The 16,747-nt window shown below is 41.9% G+C and overlaps 1 protein-coding gene and 1 long non-coding RNA gene across 4 annotated transcripts in view; both read left to right on the plus strand.

Annotated features, from left to right (window-relative positions):
• MYT1 (myelin transcription factor 1) overlaps positions 1-16,747 on the plus strand; it is a 172,398-nt gene that overhangs the window by 15,217 nt on the left and 140,434 nt on the right. The gene's annotated exons all lie outside the window — the stretch shown is intronic.
• The window catches only part of LOC148131073 (uncharacterized), a 150,556-nt gene continuing 146,663 nt past the window's right edge, over positions 12,855-16,747 (plus strand). The window contains exon 1 of the long non-coding RNA XR_015748419.1: positions 12,855-12,885. This is a non-coding gene — a long non-coding RNA (uncharacterized LOC148131073). The remainder of the gene's footprint in view (positions 12,886-16,747) is intronic.

A 16,747-nucleotide genomic window follows, 5' to 3' on the forward strand; every position in this document is an offset into this window, starting at 1 on the left:
CGATACCAGATAATTCACGATTTGCTCCCAACAACTTGCTGTGCACAGCTTCCCTTTTTAAACCCTGTGTTCCCAGTTGCAGCTAATGAAGGGAATCAGCGCCCTTTCCTCCCCCGTAAGCCACGCAACTCACGTTGCTCCCTTCTCCATTCCTCCCTGCATGCCCTAGGATGAAGATGGGGTGGGCCTGGGGTCTTCCTCTGAATTCCCTCTCCCTTGTTCTACCTCTCCCCTGCTCTGCCCAGCCGGACTGTGCCCTTCCCCAGTTTCTTCCACAGCCAACAGAGCCAGACTCCCACTCCCTGTCAGCTGCTCGGCCTCCGCCTCCAAATCAGATTCCGATAGGGGCATGACAGTCATGCCTGATTTTACAACTATTTTCTCTGCAGTAGTTAAGCGAATCGCTGCATCTGTTAAGCGAATCATGAGGTCATCAAACAAACCTAAATGTTTGTCGAAAGCTGGCTGGGAAAGTCACGAATGCTGATGAAGTGACTCCGGGATACCGCAGCCATCATAAACACATGCCAGTTGCCAAAGGTCTGAATTTCAATCATGTGGCCATGGGGATTCTGCGATGGTTCGATTTTAAGGTATTTTATTCAGTTACAGATAGTCCTCGACCTACAACAGTTCACTTAGTGGCCATTCGAAGCTACAACAGCACTGAAAAAAAGTGATGAGCGTTTTTCACACTTACAACCGTGGCAGCATCCCCGTGGTCCCGTGGTTTAGATTCGGAATGCTTGGCAACTGACTCACATTTATGACAGTTGCAGTGTCCAGGGGTCATGTGATCAACTTTTGGAACCTTCTGACAAGCCAAGCCAATGGAGAAATTCAGATTCATTTAACAACTGTGGCAAGAAAAGTCGTAAAATGGGACAAACTCACTTAACAAATGTTTCACTTAGCAACATACATTTTGGGCTCAATTGTGGTCGTAACTCGAGGACTACCTCTACTGTTATAACTTCAAACAAATGGCTGTAAGCCAAGGGCTACCTGTACATATATTGAACATGAACATGAACCAGATCAATGCACTTAGCATGAATCAGGCATACGTATTTCAGTTTGACTCTTATAGAACAGGATGGACCAACAGCTTAACTTACGACCACAGCTGAGCTACAAGTTTCTGTTGCTAAGTGGGACAGTTGCTAAGTGAGTTTTGCCCCATTTTACGACCTTTCTTGCCGCAGCTGCTAAGGGAATCACTGCAGTTGTTAAATTAGTAACAACGTTAAGAGAATCAGGCTGCTTCTTAGAAGGTTGCAGAAGGGAATCGCAGGATGGATGGATGGATGGAGATCGATCGATCGATCGATTGATAGCTAGGTAGATAGATAGATCAGTGGCGGGCTTCAAAAAAGATTACTACCGGTTCTGTGGGCGTGGCTTGGTAGGCGTTGCTTGTGGGTGTGGCAGGGGAAGGATACTGCAAAATCTCTCTTCCCTCCCCACCTCACTAACCTGCTTTCCAGCTCTGTTCTCCTGTGCAGGGCAACCAAAGAAGATCCAGCCAATCAGCTGGGACTCAGGAGGCAGAGAAGAGATGGGGGCGGGGCCAGTCAGAGGTGGGATTTGCCGGTTCTCTGAACTACTCGAAATTTCCACTACCGGTTCTCCAGAACTGGTTAGAACCTGCTGAATACCACCTCTGAGATAGATAGATAGATAGATAGATGATAGATAGATAGATAGATAGATAGATAGATAGATAGATAGATAGATAGATAGATAGATAGATAGATGATAGATAGATTAGACAGACAGACAGACAGACAAGATAGATAGATACGGTAGATAGATAGATATTGTAGGTAGATAGGCAGGCAGGTAGGAAGAGAAAGGAAGCAAGCAAGCTTGGGATGATGTCCTTCACATGTTCTTCCACCTAAAAATGCAAGCACTAGTAAAAAAAATAAAGGTAGTCATTGGTTTACAACCACAACTGAGCCTAAAACCTCTCTTATTAAGTGAACTTTGCTGTATTTTATGACCTTTCTTGCTACAGCTGTTAAGTGAAACACCGCAGTTATTCAGTTAGTAACACGTTTGTTAAATACGTTGTAACTTTGAACGGTCCTTAAAGGAACTCTTGTAAGTTGAGGACTACCTGTGTTTACTCAACTGAATTGATAAGAAAGGCTGTAGAAAGACATTAGCAATCAAAACAGGCACCACATAGACAAATAATATGAATGTTTGCCCTGTAGGGACCCTGTAACCAATATCTGGGATAATATCTTTTCTTCAACTGTTACAATACCAATCACAGCTGTCTTGCACAGTGTTTTCTTTTGTCATGAGCTAGGCTGTTGAAAAACAGTGTAAAAAAGAAATAAATCTATCAGCAAATTCAGAATTTATCTATCTTCATTACTCTGATCATTCAGTTTATCCACATGGACCCATCAGAGGTAATAACCTTATAAAAAAAACAAGATTGCTAGTAAAAAAAACAATTATAAGACAATGCATTTAAAATATATGAGTGCATATTTGAAAAGCATATTGCCACAATAAAGTCTTATTTATCCCCGGCTGCTAAGTTTAGACATCATCTTTCATTGTCTCTCCAGAAATATTGAAAGTTCAACTTGGCTATCATGTGGTATGAATGCTATTATGGTTGGGGGCTGAGATAGTAGCTCAGGCTGATGTATAACTCAGCCAAATTGAGATTTTTATTTGGTAGAAAGGGTGAATGAAGAAATAATGAGTTAGAGATCAAATTAAATAAGTTGTGTGAACAGGCCAAAGTCAGGTGCTATTACAATGCTGGCTAACAAATCTGCTTTTTTATATATATTTTAATTAAAATCATCACAAAATAATCATCAGGAAAATAGGAAAGGGAAAGAAAGGAAAAAGTGCAGGGAGAAAAAGCATCCACTTCCAACTTTTTTTTCAGGGCAGTAAAAATGCAGAGTAAAATCACAAGCTCAACTTTTTACTTTACCAATTTAACAAATACTGGCCATTTCTACACAAACTATGTTAATCAGTAAAACCAACATTAAAAAGGTCTTTTTTTTTTCCTGTCTTGAGCACAAAGTCCAGAAATTAAGTGTTGTATCTCATGATTCTTGACGAATGTAACTTTTCTTTTATGTATACTGAGAGCATTTGCACCAAGATAAACTCCTTGTGTGTCCAACCATACTTGGCCAATAAAGAATTCTATTCTATTCTATTCTATTCTATTCTATTCTATTCTATTCTATTCTATTCTACTCTACTCTACTCTACTCTACTCTACTCTATTTTAAATGGTTTACAAGGAGACGTAAAGCTGGATGTGTTTTTTTTCTTTAATTAAAGCAGTCAATTTTGTCATTTCTGCTATTTCCATCACTACTTATTCCATCAAATTTCCTGTTGTGGGAATTGATGTAGCTTTGCATTTCTGCACATATAGAGAATCCTAAGGTGACCAACTTTTTTACAATGAGAAGGAGGACACAAATAAATTGAAGAAAAAAAACAAAGCCACTTGTGCGTGGCACACTTTTTCACGCAATGCACTCTTGTGCGTGGCGCACTCTTGCATGCGGCACACTCTCTCAAAACAATTCTCCTGTGTGGAGTGCATGCATCTCATAATCGCGTCTCGCCGCACTGTACCGAGCCTTGACGAATCGTCATGTTAAATACAAAGACGTCACATCACACACAACGGATCGGATCTGCATCGATCAAATACGGAGATTTACAGATTGGTCTTCAAAGATCAAAAAGGAGGACATGTAGGAGGGCACTTTTCGAGGGAGGACAGAACTTACAAAAGGAGGACTGTCCTCCCTAAAGGAGGACGATTGCTCACCTTAAGAATCCTCAACTTACAATCATTCACTTAGTGACTGTTCAAAGTTTACAACAGCACTGAAAAATGTGAGTTACAACCGTTTTTCACACTGATGACCGTGGTAGCATAACCCATGGTCACGTGATCAAAATTCAGATGCTTGGCAACTGGTTCACATTTGTGATGGTTGCAATGTCCTGGGGTTATTATGGGATCCCCTTTTGCGACCTTCCGACAAGCAAAGTCAATGGGGAAGCCAGATTCACTTCACAACCGGGTTACTAACCGAACAACTTCAGTGATTCTTTTTAACAAATGTGGCAAGAAAGGTTGCAAAGTGGGGCAAAACTCACTTAACAACTGCCATGCTTAGCGATGGAAATTTGGGGCTCAGTGGTAGAGAAATATCTGTAATCCTTCCTCAATCGCATCAAGGGGGGGGGGAAAGAGTCTCTAGACATTTGCAATTGAGAATAAAAACACCATTAGAAACTTGCCTGCATTTATGAGTTAGTGAAGTGTTTTTCAACCTTGGACTTCAACTCCCAGAATTCCCCAGGCAAACATACAGTAGCTGGCAAGGGGAATTCTGGGACCGGAAGTCCGCACATCTCAAACGTTTCCAAGGTTGAAAAACACTGAGTGAGTGAACCCCATCGAGGCATGTGTGATGAGCAAATGTTACTCAATAAAAACTTCGACTAGCAGGGGAAAAGAGAATCAATCATAAAGGGTATATATAGCTCAAGTTTGAAATAATGGGTTCTTGGTGTTCTCTGTGTGCATTTGTTATCCTGCAGATGTTTCACTGGCAGGCTAGAGGACCTCATTAATACAAATGAAACATCTGCAAGAAAACAACCAAGCACAGAGAACACCCAAACCTCCAAAAAGAAATCTACTTATTTTTATTTGTTTATTTATTTTGTCAAGCAGAGACTTATTATAATTTCACTTAAAAAAATAACATTAAGGGGGCTTCAATAATTTCTGTAGTATTTTTAAACTTCCTTAGGGGTACCATTCTCTGGTGTGACTGATGTGACTGATGTCTCACTTGAGACCTTCAAGAAGAGATTGGACTGCCATTTGTGTAGGGTCTCTCGCTTGGGCTGGGGGTTGGACTAGATGACCTACAAGGTCCCCTTCCAACTCTGATTATCTGACTGTTATCTGACTCCTAAAATCTAGAAAGAGTGCAGAGAAGAGCAACAAAGATGATTAGGGAACTAGAGCCCAAAATATATGAAGAACGATTGCAGGAACTGGATATGCCTAGTTTAATGAAAAGAAGGACTAGGGGTAACATGACAGCAGTGTTCCAATATTTGAGGGGCTGCCCCGAAGAAGAGGGAGTCAAGCTATTTTCCAAAGCCCCCGAGGGCAGGACAAGAAGCAATGAACAGAAACTAATCAAAGAGAGCTCCAACCTAAAATTAAGGAGAAATTTCCTGACAGTGAAAACAATTAATCAGTGCAACATCTTCAAAAGTTGTAGGTGCTTCATCACTGGAGGTTTTTAAGAAAAGATTGGACAGACATTTGTTTACAATGGGTATAAGGGTCTTCTGCTTGAAGAGGGGGGTTGGACAAGATGACCTCCAAGGTCCCTTCCATCTCCATTATTCACATATTACTTTAGCTTTCCATGTGATGTTTCACTCATTTTAATTTTTTATTTTGATCAATTTATGGGTGATTTTTAAAAACCCCCCACTGATTTTGCATACTAGAACCCCGGGCTTTTCAATGCTTTGTAAAAAAAAAAAATAATACCGGCATCTTTCCATCTAAAAGCATCCTAAGACAATTTGCAATTTGTCAGCAGTTCAGGATGGTGGGATGGTTAGCACAGATGTTGCAGGAAAGGTGAGATATTAGAGCTTGCCAATATTCCTGCCACCGTTGCATAAAATTTCACTACACGCTGTAAATCTTGCTTTATAAGGGTTTATTTCCTTGCCATTGCGTTACTCTAAAATATTTGCAAGTACAGTTAAGTCCTGGACTTACAGCCATCTGTTTAGTGGACGTTTGAAGTTATAATAGCACTGAAAGTGACTTATGATCGATTTTCACACTTATGACCATTGGAGCATCCCCATAGTCACGTGATCAAAATTCAGATGCTTGGCAACCGGCTTCTATTTATGACAGTTGCAGTGTCCGAGGACGTGTGATCATTTTCTGCGACCTACAGACAAGCAAAGGCAATGGGGGAGCCAGAATTACTTAACCGTATTACTAACGTAACTGCAAGGACTCAATAACCATTGGCAAACAAGGTCATAAAATGAAGCAAAGTTCATTTAACTGTCTTGCTTAGCCACAGAAATGTTGGGCTCAGTTGTGGTTGTAACTTGAGGACTTGAGAAAAACATTGCCTACGGAACTGGCCCGGAAAGCTGTTGGGGAGGAGTGTGGAATCCAGCTGGCAAGGGCCAGATTGCACAAGGCATGCCATCTTGAACTTTGGGTGATGGGTGTTGTAGTCCAACTTATGGGGGTATCAGGTTTTGGAGGGCAGCTGCTACACAGCAGCCACATATCCACTTCAAAGTGAACCCATCAAGCGGCAGGAAAGTGGGAATTCCACTTTGAAAATCCAGAATGAGTGGGATTAAAACCTGATCTAGTCTGATCGGGAATGAGTTTGGTCTAGTGCAGGGGTCTTCAAACTTGACAGCTTTAAGACTTATGGACTTCAACTCCCAGAATTCCTCCTCCAGTCATGTTAGCTCAGGAATTCTGGGAGTTGAAGTCCACAAGTCTTAAAGCTGTCAAGTTTGAAGACCCTTGGTCTAGTGGTTAGGGCATCAGGCTAGAAACTTGGACGCTGTGAGTTCTAGTCCTGCCTTAGGTATAAAACCCAGCTGGATGGGAGACTGTGAGTTTTAGTCTCGTTTTATTAGGCATGGAAAGCAAACTTTGGGCCAAATCACTCTCCTTTCAGCCCAATGCACTTCACAAGGTTGTGAGGAAAAAGAGGAGGAGGAAAATATAAGTTATGTTCTTCCCCTTGAGTTATTTATATAACAAAAATAATAAAGGCAGGGTTTTTTAAAAAATATATATATATAAATCTTTCCTGGTTGGAAAAATATGTGGCATGCTACCATTTGGAGTATTTACAAGAGGGAAGAATTTTGCAGGACCAGCTGTTGCCTTCATTCCTCTCTGCCATTCAGATACATTGCTTTTACCCATGGAGGTTCCACACCACCTCCGCAGTTCAGAATCTCCTAGAGCAGAGGTCTCCAAACTTGGCAACTTTAAGACTTGTGGACTTCAACTCCCAGAATTCTCCAGCCGGCTGGAGAATTCTGGGAGTTGAAGTCCACAAGTCTTAAAGTTGCCAAGTTTGGGGACCCCTGTCCTGGAGTGGAGAGACGCTTGGGGTTTTTGCTCTCGGATTTTCTGCAAGATTTCAACGGTCTCCGGGAACCGATTCGTGTTTAAACCTCTCCCACTCCGTTCCTGGTAGAGTTGCATTTGCGCCGCAGTTGCAAAACTCTTTCGCGAGTTGCTAATCGCCAGTTCAGAGCAGCGCCAGCCGATCAGGACACGGGGTAGGAGGAGCATCGCATTCACACGTGCGCGGCGGGAGGAGCTTTGTTCCAACTCCGCGTCTGGCTCAGCTGAGTCGGCAGCGTCCTGGATTCGGCATCACCGCAGCTGCCATTTTACTTCCGACATTTTGAAAGCTTTATTATTATTATTATTTTAAAAGACGTTTGTGTTCTGGCGTTGTACACGTACACGCCTGTTTGGAGAGGAAGGGGTTAAAAACTAAAACCATCATTTAACAACCGACAGCAGCAACATTAATTTGCTTGTTTGTTTATGTTTATTTGATTTGATTTATTTGGATTTATTTTATTTTAGTTTGTTTATTTATTTATTAGAATTGCACTAATTAAGCTGGTGGACCGCAAGTGAGAGAGCAAAAAACTGAGAATCTTCCAAGATTCAACTTCAAAAATAAAATTAAAGTCCAAAAATGCCCTTCCCTTCCCAGAGTTTAATCCGAATTTCTTGTGTGATTTTGGTGCTTTCACATTTCTTCCAGGACTCTTAAAAGTGTACAAAACAGCCACTGGGTTGGTTTTTTTTTTAACCAAAGCAAAATATCCCTTTTTCTCATAGATTCATATCAGTTAGAAGGAGATCTGGCTGAGTTTTGGTGAGTTTTTGTCCTGAATCCGGAGGCCTTACAATAGTTTATTTAGTGACCGGTCAAAGTTAGAACAGCCCTGAAAAAGTGACTGATGTCAATTTTTCATACTTATGACTATTGCAACATCTCTATAGTTGCGGGATCAAATCTCAGATGCTTGGCAACTGACTCATATTTATGACGGTTGTACCCTAGAATACAGGAATGAAATTCCAAAATAATCTCCACAGGTTGGAAAAATGGATAGATGCAGATAATTCAATTTTTTTTTTAACTTGGGAAACCAGCCAAATGCATAAGGATAAGATGGAAACATCTGCCTTGGCAAAACTATGTGCGAAAAGGCTCTTGAAATAGGAGTTATGTGCAAATCAAACGTATGGCTGCAAATTAAACAATAAATAAACATGTAATTTTAGGTTGCAACAACAATAGAGTTTCCAAAAGACAGACAGGAATGGTTCTGATTTATTTTGCGTGTTGAACAGTTTGGTATTGGTGAAAGGTAACAGAAAAAAAAGGCAATACAACACAGGCTTTTTATGAAAAATGAATACATTATAGGGATTAAAATAAACCCAATCTTAAGGAAATAAAAAAGGGGGATGTACTATAGCACTAATCAAGGGCATTCTGGCAGTGGGATACATGTAAGAAAATCAAGATGATAATTTTCATCATTTTGATGAACAAGGCAAAACCTTCCTTCCCTTATTCTTTCTTCTGTCTCTTTTTTCTTCCTTTCTTTTTTCTTCTCCCTTTCTTCTTCCTTCCATTCATTCTTTAGTTCTTCCTTTTTCTTTCTTTCTTTCTTTCTTTCTTTCTTTCTTTCTTTCTTTCTTTCTTTCTTTCTTTCTTTCTTTCTTTCTTTCTTTCTTTCTTTCTTTCTTTCTTTTCAAAAAGTGAGGATGGGTTTCAAGCATGCATTGGACAGCATGCTCCTGGAGGTTGAGCAACAGGTCGTAAGTCAAGGACTAACCTGCAGTACCTCTGCTCTGTGAGCTACATTAGCTTCTATCAATAGCTTCTGACTGCAATTCAAGGTGTAGGTTGTCACCTATTATACCAAGTCCTTTATGGCACAGGGCCTGGCTATCTGAGGGACCATCTGTTTTAGTTTACAACAGTTGGCTTGCTCTATGTCCCATCCATTAACAGAGAATAATAGGGTTGGAAATAAACATTTCCACTACCGATAGTCCTCTACTTAGAACCATTCTTTTGCAACCATTTGGAGTTATAATAGCACTGATAAAAATGACTTACAACCAGTTCTCACAGTATCACCCTCTCAGCATCCACACAGTCACAGGACTAAAATTTGGACGCTTGGCAACTGGCATGTACTTACGACGGTTGCAGTATGATCACGTGATCACTATTGCCGACTTTCCCAGCTGGCTTCAGACAAACAAAGTCAATGGGGGAAGCCAGATTTGCTTAACAACCGTGTGGCTCACTTAACAACCACAGTAAGTTACTTAGCATCCGTGGCAAAAAAAAGGCCCTAAAATGGAGCATAATTCACTTAACAACTGCCTCATTTACTGACAGAAATGTCATTCTCTATCAGGGGAATGGAAGTCGAGAACAACCCGTACACTGGGTCAGGAAATGGATGCCTCATGTAATGCTAAAATTATATTGATATGAGGCAAAATGTCCCAAAGTAATTGCCATCATTACCCCCAAAACATTTTTGGTGTTCAGCAAAGAGTTTCATTTTGTAGCTTTTACGAAAGCATGAGTGGAAAATCCTATTTCACACATGTACGTGCTTGAAATCGTTAGGGCCTCCTCAGATATCACAGGCCATTGTGAATTGTTGACCAGAAAGACTTCAAATGGTCCTTCCTTTCTTCAAATAACGTCTTGCACAGATTGACAGAGTTGGAAGGGACCTTGGAGGTCTTCTAGTCCAACCCCCTGCACCATTTCAGACAAATGGCTGTCTAATCTCTTCTTAAAAACCTCCAATGTTGGAGCAGCCACAACTTCCAGAGGCAAGTCCTTCCACTGGTTAATAGTTCTGTCAGTAAATTTCTCTTTATTTTTAGGTTGAATCTCTCTTTAATAATCTTCCATCCATTGCTCCTTATCCTACCCTCAAGGTGTTTTGCAAAATAGGTTGTCCCCCTTTTTTTGTGACAGCCCCCTCAAATATTGGAAGACTGTCAACCCTAGTCCTTTTCTTTGTTAGGCTAGGCGCCCAGTTCCTGCAACCACTCATCGTATATCTTATGTCAGGGGATTGCACAGTGGGTGACCAGATGAAGTCAGAGATGCTGAAACAAACATGGGGTTTTATATAAATAAATATATTTAGCATCTACGTTTATAGCCCATAAGATAATCAGGCCCATCACTACATCATGAGGTAACAAATAACAGATAATCAGAGTTGGAAGGGACCTTGTAGGTCATCTAGTCCAACCCCTCCGCCCAAGCAGGAGACCCTACACCATTTCTGACAAATGGCAGTCCAGTCTCTTCTTGAAAGGTAAATCATGAGGTAAATCACAGAACAGCATACAGAGGGCACTCATACACACACACACACACACACACACACACACACACACACATAAAGGAAGGGGGAAAGGAAACTCCCCCTTTACACCCAGCAACCAATCATAATGCAGATTTGCCTCAGGAGCCTGCACTCTCCAACCAATCAGCTACCACTGTGTGTTCTAACCCATTATCCACTTTACTATCCCACTATTAAATATCTTCAACATTTTAGCCTCCAGGGCCCTCAACATCTTTGTTGCTCTTCTCTGCATTCTTTCTAGAGTCTCAGCATCTCTTTTGTGTTGTGATCAGAACGAGACACGGTATTCAAAGTGTGGCCTTACTAGCGCAGTATCAAGTGTCATTATCACTTCTCATGATCTTGATGCTATCTCTTCTGTTGATGCAACCTAGGATTGCATTGGCCTTTTGGGCCGCCGCTGCACACTGCTGGCTTTAAGTGGTTGTCCACTAAAACTCCTAGAACCTTCTCAAAGTTACTGCTGTTGAGCCATCTTTTCCATATCGGTGCATTTGGTTTTTCTTGCCCAGGTGTAAACCTAAGTTCAACCATTTGCTCCTCAAAACCTTTATCTACCTCTACCCAAAAAAACAAAAGCAACACTTTAACCCAATTTGGAGTAATTTCCTTGGGTAGCACCGATATATTGGAACCACTGTTTCAATATTTGAGAGGCTGCCACAAAGAAGAAAGGGTCAACCTATTTTCCAAAGCACCAGAAGAATAGGATAGGATAGGATAGGATAGGATAGGATAGGATAGGATAGGATAGGATAGGATAGGATGATATAGGAATGGAATGGAATGGAATGTATTTATTTATTTATATATTTGTTTGTTTATTTATTTATTTATTTATTTATTTGTCAAGCGATTATAAGATAACAGGTATAAGTATAACCATAGTTATGAATACATGAAATGGGTACATATAAGAAAAATAAAAAGAAACAATAGGACAGGGACGGTAGGCACGTTGGTGCGCTTATGCACGCCTCCTACAGACCTCTTAGGAAAGGGGTGAGATCAATAGTAGACAGTCTAAGGTTAAAGTTTTTGGGGTTTGGGGAAGAAACCACAGAGTCAGGAATGAAATGGAGTGGAATGGAATATAATGGAATAGAATAGAATAGAATAGAATAGAATAGAATAGAATAGAATAGAATAGAATAGAATAGAATAGAATAGAATAGAATAGAATAGAATAGAATAGAATAACAGAGTTGGCAGGGATCTTGGAGGTCTTCTAGTCTAACCCACTACTCAGTCAGGAAACCAGAAGCAATGGATGGGAACTGAACAAAAAGAGAAGCAATCTAGAAATAAGGAGAAATTTCCTCACAGAACAATCAAACCAGTGGAACAACTTGCCTTCAGAAGTCGTGGGTGCTCCAACACTGGAGGCTTTTAAGAAGTGACTGGGCAACTATTTGTCTAAAATGGTATAGGGCCTCCTGCTCGAACAGGGTTGGACTAGAAGACCTCCAAGGTCCCTTCCAACTCTGTTATTCTGTTATAGGGTATAATATCAAAATCTTGAAAGCCTTATAATATTTCTTTCTCATGGAATCTTCTCTTCGTGACCCAAGCTCATGTTTTCTTCTTGTATATTTTCCCGGAGACCATTTCTGACCTTCTCTAGATGATCCCCTAACAAGACCGTGTGTGTTGGGGGGCTAATCTAACTCCCTCGTGATCAATTACCCCAGTTTCCTTGTTTGCATAACAGGCTAACATTCTTCTCTTCTTGCCCTACTTAAGTACCTTATGCAAACATGACTGTGCTGAATTATTGACTGCAAGCCCCACAGATTAATGTTGTACTTTATAAATAGTTCTGCAGTGTATTTGCATAATATTGGTACAGTGGAACTATAATCAACAAGGACTTCTTTTCCCTAAATTTTCTATATTTTGGTCCAGCTTAGATTCAGGAGTGAGAATTTGTGTAAAAGATGGAGAATTATATGTGGTCCTAAGTCAAGGACTACCTGTACTACTTTGTCACTTTTTCCCCCAGTGCCATTGTAACGTCAAACGGTCACTAAATGAATAGCAATAGCAATAGCTCTTAGACTTATATACTGCTTTATAGTGCTTTACAGCCCTCTCTAAGCGGTTTACAGAGTCAGCCTATGGCCCCCAACAATTCTGGGTCCTCATTTTACCCACCTTGGAAGGACGGAAGGTTGAGTCAACCTTGAGCCTGGTGGGATTTGAACTGCCAAATTGCAGGCCGCCGACAGTCAGCAGAAGCAGCCTGCAGTACTGCACTCTAACCACTGCGCCACAGAGGCTCATAATAATGAGTTGTAATAATGAGTTCAGAATGGTTGTAAGTCAAGAACGACCTGTCCTGTTGTAACTTCAAACAGTCGCTAAATGAATGGTTGTAATTTGAGGACTTCCCCGTACAGCCTTTTGCAGAATGGAATAGCACCAGAGGTGATATTCAGCAGGTTCTGACCAGTTCTGGAGAAGCGGTAGCAGAAATTTTGAGTAGTTTGGAGAACCGGCAAATCCCACCTCTGACTGACTCCGCCCCCACCTATTCTCCGCCTCCCATTGAGTCCCAGCTGATTGGTTGGGTCTTCTTTGGTTGCCCTGCACAGGAGAATGGAGCTGGAAAGCAGGTTAGTGGGGTGGGGAGGGAAGGGGGATTTTACAGTATCCTTCCCCTGCCACGCCCACCAAGCCACGCCCACAGAACCGGTAGTAAAAAAAAAATGAATCCCATCCCTGAATAGCGCCCCTGAGTCTGTGCAGCTTTTCAGTCCCTATTTTACGTTCAATAATATTATGTCACGATCTCTCCTTGACCAAAATTCCTCTGAAAAATGAGCAAAAACAATGAAGAATGCAAAGCTTTACTCTTAACTCAGTTGTTCCTGGCAAGTTTTTTTCTTATAAGTGTTCCATTAGGGGAAATTCAGAAGAGGCTTTCTCACCTGTTCAGGCTATTACTGACAACTGATGGATATCTTTTTAAAGAGAATAATGAAACCCCGGTCCTCCTTTTTTTTTCCCCCTTCAACCCAGAGGGGGGGAAATAATCATTTTCACCTGAATTAAAGTAACTTTGATCTTTGTGTTTGATTGAAGGTCCTTCTCTTGGCTTCAGAGAGAATAGATTAATAAACACTTTCAAATGGGAAAAGAGGCTTCATTTCATCTCTTTAAGCAGCTCCTTTTGTTGCTAACCTCGCTGTCTACCTGCTTTCCTCTCTCGCTCTCTATCGTTTTAGGTTTTCCATCTTTTTTTCCTTTTCTTCTTTTCCTTTTATAAAACCAGCTCCTCCATTTGACCATTTCGTGCAAAGTTCTCCTTTTCTTTTTCCCCTTTTGTTGCTATGAATGCCGAAATGGGCAGATGATCAAAAACAACAGCAGCAGCATCCACAATAACAACAATAACAACAACAAATTGCGATGTTATTTTAATCAGGCTGAATGAAAGAGCAAATCAGAAAGGGGATATTTCTTTCTTTTCTTTTTTTTAATCTCTCCTTCCCCCACCCCACCTCCCAGCAAAACTGCGTCGTACATCTGTCATGTTTGGGATTAACGGAAGACTTTGAAAAGAGCTGAAGACTTGTTCAACAAACTATCAGGCGCAAGTGACCTCATTTCTGTTCTTACATTATTCTCATTAATAAAAGCAGGAGGGCTCCAGACATCTGTTAACTTGGTTTGTAGGAATATTACATGGCACGTAATTTGCCGAGAGGCAATATTACACTGCATGTAATTTGTGGATAGGATATACAGATAAACAGATTAACAGAGTTGGAAGGGACCTTGTAAGTCATCTAGTCCAGCCCACCCACCCACCTAAGCAGGAGACTGTCTACCATTTCTGACAGATGGCAGTCCGGTGTCTTCTTGAAAGCCTCCAGTGATGAAGTGTTCTGACCAAGGCTTCCTGAGACTGAAATTAAGCACACACTTAGTCCAAACAACTCTTGTTTTATTTCAACACTGGGAATTATGTGCATTCCCAGCCCGTAATGAGTCCCAAACAGCCCCTCAAGATAAGCACTCACCTTTCTTTCCTTTGAATTGCTGCCAACAGCTAAAGTGCCAAATGAACTGTAAAAAACCAACCGAAGTACAAAGTCCACACAGAGTTTCAAGGTTTAACCTGAACAGAGCGAACAAAGTTGCTTCCTGCAAAGGTTTCTCGACCTTTGCATGTCCTTTATACCTTAGGGGAGGGGCAATCACCTCCAAGCCTTACTCCTGAGTTGCCCCTTTTGTCTCAGCTGCTCTCGCCTTCTAGCAGCTCTGTGCATACATGCACTGGGAACAGGCTCCCCTTGCTTCTCTGCCTCGCTGCTGCCAGACTCCGAAGGCTCCGGAGGCAGCACCCCACTCCCAGATGGTCCTGGCCCCATCTCTGCATCGGATGCAGGACCCTCATCCGAGTCCTCTCCAGACTCCCGGACTGCTCCCCGTTCTTCCCCACTGTCCGATTCCCCTGCCGTCTGCACCGGTTGCCGGCGAACCACAACAGGAAGCTCCCACCACTTCCGAAGGCAACTTCTGTTCCATTGGTCGATTGATACAGGTAGCCCTTGATTTACGACAGTTCATATAGTGACTGTTCGAATTTGCAGCAGCACTGAAAAGAAGTGACTTACAACCAGTTTTCACAGCTACTACCTTTGCAATACCCCCATGATCCTGTGATCAAAAGTCAGATGCTTGGCAGCTGGTTCATATCTATGACCGTGGCTGTGTGCCAAGGTCATTTGATCCCCTTTTGTGACCTTCCGACAAGCAAAGTCAACGGGGAGGCCAGATTCACTTAACAACTGGGTTACTAACTTATCAGCGGCAGTGATTCACTTAACAACAGAGGCAAGAAAGGTTGTGAAATGGGGCAAAACTCACTTAATAAATGTCTCACTTAACAACAAAAATGTTGGGCTCAATTGTGGTCATAAAGCAAGGACTACCTGCAGGGATGGGATTCAAATTTTTTAACAACCAGTTCTGTGGGCGTGGCTTAGTTGGGGGGCGTGGTTTGGTGGTCATGTGACTGGGTGGATGTGGCTTGGGGGTCATGTTATTGGCTGGACGTGGCCAACTCAACATCACTCAGATCGAGGCACGCTTCTCCTCGCCTGGCCTCTCATGACTGTGGGGATGCTGCAACAGTCGTAAGTGTGAAAAACGGTCATAAGTCACTTTTTTCAGTGCCATTGTAACTTTGAATGGTCACTCCACACAAGCAAAGTACCAGCAAAGGAGTGGGGAAAAACTCCAGAGAAGTTCCTGAAACAGGAAGTCTAGTCCTGCCAAGAATGTAATAAGGGTTAACGGAGAGGCAGTTTCTGTAAGCAACGCCAGAATGTTTCCTTCCTGCCTTCCTTACAGGATTAGGCCAGTAATTTCTTCTAACAACCGGTTCTCCGAACTGCTTAGAATGTTAACAACCGGTTCTAGCAAATAGGTGCGAACTGATAGAATCCCACCCCTGACTACCTTGTACAAAACACTGCAGAGAGAGGCTCCCCAAATAATTGAATGATGTTTTTGAGATAAACGACATGAATTGCAAGTTTCCATCTCTTCTGTAGCTCTCCAGAATTTTGGGGGAGGTTCTACCTGACTTTTGAGGCACCATACAATAGAATAACAGAATTACAGAATTGGAAGAGACCTTGAAGGTCTTCTAGCCCAACCCCCTGCTCAAGCAGGAAATCCTATACCTTTTCAGACAGATGGTTGTCCAACCTCTTCTTTAAAACCTCCAGTTTTAAAATCCTCCCAGGACGACATCAGATTAACAGAGTTGGACGGGACCTTGTAAGGTCATCTAGTCCAACCCCCTCCCTGCCCAAGCAGGAGACCCTATATCATTTCTGACAGATGGCAATCTAATCTCTTCTTGAAAGCCTCCCGTGATGAAGCTCCCACAACTTCTGAAGGCATCTTCTATTCCATGGGTTGATTGCTCTCACTATCAGAAAGTTTCTCCTTATTTCTAAGTTGAATCTCTTTCCTTGATCGGTTTCCATCTATTATTCCTTGTCTGGCCTTCGTGTGCTTTGGAAAATAGCTTGACCCCCTTCCTCCTCTCTGTGGCAGCCCCTTAAGTATTGGAAGATGCTATCCTGTCTCCCCTGGTCCTTCTCTTCACTAGACTAGCCAGGCCCAGTTCCTGCAACTGTTCTTCATTTGTTTAAGCCTCCAGTCTATAGGAGGTTGCCATAGA

Source organism: Notechis scutatus, chromosome 3 (assembly GCF_049901735.1).
Source record: "Notechis scutatus isolate UNSWTSFEM ecotype Mainland chromosome 3, rNotScu1.2, whole genome shotgun sequence".
Taxonomy (NCBI): domain Eukaryota; kingdom Metazoa; phylum Chordata; class Lepidosauria; order Squamata; family Elapidae; genus Notechis; species Notechis scutatus.